We start from the raw sequence: 2,750 nt of genomic DNA on the forward strand, positions 1-2,750 counted from the left end.
ATAGCCTATATAGCTAGTGGCAAAGGGTGTACATTTTGACGGGTGCGTGATGTAATGCGGGCACATATTATACTTATTTTTTTCACCCCCGTATAATATGTGGTAGCACGTTGTATGGGCCAAAAAAAATACAATATATATATACTATTCACATTACACGTATAATTTTATACTCGACTATGCTCACTGAAAATAAAGACGCTGAATAATCCGCCTCTTGCCGGCGCGAGACATATCCTAAATCCGATATTATTAAACAAATCTTTGAACCTGGGGAGAGGCTAAGTTTTGTACCAATAATTGCTGTAAACTGTGTGTTCTGATCTGTAAAAAGAAAATAATGGTTATTCACCGTTGTCCGCACACATCGCGATATAATTCCTATCATTTGTTTGCCACGCATTCTAAACTACGGCACCTGCCTCTGTTTTCGTTTCGATATTATTACAAACACACACACACACACACACACACATACATACACGGTGCATTATATATTATACATATATATGTCTATTCCATTACGTTTAGATATTATATTTACAATCGAAATGGAACATTGCAGCCAGGGGCACGATCCTATAGCCATTAAATAACATTAAAAAAAAATAGTAATAACAATACTGGAACTTTGAATCAGTATATACGCATAATAATACATACAATTTGATACGTACATAATTATTCGTGTTTAATTCCTGAAATGCTACCGCGGGTTAAAGGTGGAATTTGTTTAAACGATTATATTATTACGTTTCGGTTTTAATAATGTACAACGTTTCACGCTATACCTGACCGAATGGTGCCTGAAGGTTTACCATATAAGCCATACGTGATACATGATGTAAGTGATTTTGGAAAAAAATCGTTAACTAGTATAAGATATATTATTATGAGTATTGCGTTGCAGTAGTTTCAAATCGAAACCGATAGGTATATCGAACAGTCGTAACTACATTGATATATTTACATCCTATAGATTAGATGAATTTTTGACGTTCACGTACAACTACATATTAAAGTTGATATTTTTATAATATTGAATTTTACTACTAGGTAATACTAATTAACTACTAGCTGCCATATTTCCCTACTGTCTCATTCACAGTGTATAAAGAGTAAAGACATAGGTTCATTTCTACGATTTTTTACACAATAATGATTAATTATTTGCGCAAGTGTTCATGTGTCTTCAATACATTGTGAGGTATGGGCGAGTCTAGAAAATAATTTCTAAAAAAAATATTCACTATACCAAAAATGTATGGCATTGATTGAGTGATATTGTTATATAAACGTTTGATCTAATATGTGTTTAAATCAAATGCTTGAAAACCGTTTAAAACTTTTGCAGTGTTTTCAGGTTTGAAATAAATTATTTTTAGTGAACTTTTGGACGATTCTCCATATTTTATAAACCGAATGCCAAGAATGGCTAGAATCATTGATATAGTGTATACGTTTTTTGTGTTGGAGAGTGGAGACTTAAAACATCTTGAGATGATGGAGAATACTTCTTTAAAGTTTTACGATAGCCATTAGAATGAAATACCGGCTTTGGTTCAGGAGATGATATTTCTTCTTTTTCTTCAGTTCCATATTGATTTTTTAAAATTTTCTCGAAAAGAATCGAATCGATCAAAGCTGTGGCAAATGCCTTTTTTAGCTTTCGCTGTCATGTATTTGCTGGGTGTTTTTAAATCGACCGTGTAACAAGTATTATCGATGAAATTTAAATAATAATGAAAGTTTAAAGAAACGAAAAAGAAATTAAAATAAAAATAAATTATTTGAATAACGAATTAAATGAAATGCTTAAAAGTTAGGAACATGAAGTATGAATTACTTACGGATGCCCAGCTAAAAATTCTGCCAAATAAGCGTCCAAACTTAGGCCTTCAAGCCTACTCCCAGACATAAGCGCCATATGCAAAAAAATAAACTACATATTATAATTTGTTGTGTTTCTGTCGTGTTACAGTTCTATGAAAATTCGTTTATTTGATTAAACTCACTGTTGAATAATAATAATATGACATAAAACATTTACTATTTAAATGAAAATAATATTAATAACTATAAAATTGTGGTTTGATATACATTTAATTGTCAAATTTTTGATAATTCTTAAAAAATTCACACAAACGATAAACGCACATTATAAATAATTATAATCGCGTCGCATAATGTACACCACAATTTATAATAGTTTTAATAATATCCTGTTGTTTTTTTTTATCAGTTTCGCATTTTTTTTTTTAAATCTGCAATATGAAAAACATATACTACGTTTAAACTTTAAACCACATGCGGCTGATATTATAAATTCTTCACTATCAGTAATTAGTGTGTTTTGGATTTGTTTAAATATTGTTTATCAAATCATATAATTTATGTATTATATTGTATATACATATGAATCTGCTAAGTAAACGCAACACATTTCACTTTTAGGCTACAAAAAATACCATATTTATATATATTGGATGAGCATGATTAAATAATATTTTTCTACTGTATGCCCATTTCGAGATTTTTCAATTTATCATAGTGCATTAAATCTGGTAAATCATTAATAATCGTCAACAAATACGCATACGCGTTTGCTGGTACTGAATTCCGTCCCGGGCCCCCTATGGTTCCATAACTGAAGACCGAATTCCGTCCGAGGCGGAACAACTATGTCTGAATTCCGTCCTACTTTTCGGTATTCGTTATAAAAAACTCTATACTCTCCGGCTTTGGCCCAG

At 31.1% G+C, this 2,750-nt stretch overlaps 1 pseudogene; it reads right to left on the reverse strand.

Moving 5' to 3' along the window:
• Positions 1-1,166: 1,166 nt before the first annotated feature.
• Positions 1,167-1,927, reverse strand: LOC112604305 (annotated as a pseudogene).
• Positions 1,928-2,750: the final 823 nt, after the last annotated feature.

Source organism: Melanaphis sacchari, unplaced genomic scaffold (genome assembly GCF_002803265.2).
Source record: "Melanaphis sacchari strain LSU unplaced genomic scaffold, SCAv2.0 Contig11_pilon_pilon, whole genome shotgun sequence".
NCBI classification, from domain to species: domain Eukaryota; kingdom Metazoa; phylum Arthropoda; class Insecta; order Hemiptera; family Aphididae; genus Melanaphis; species Melanaphis sacchari.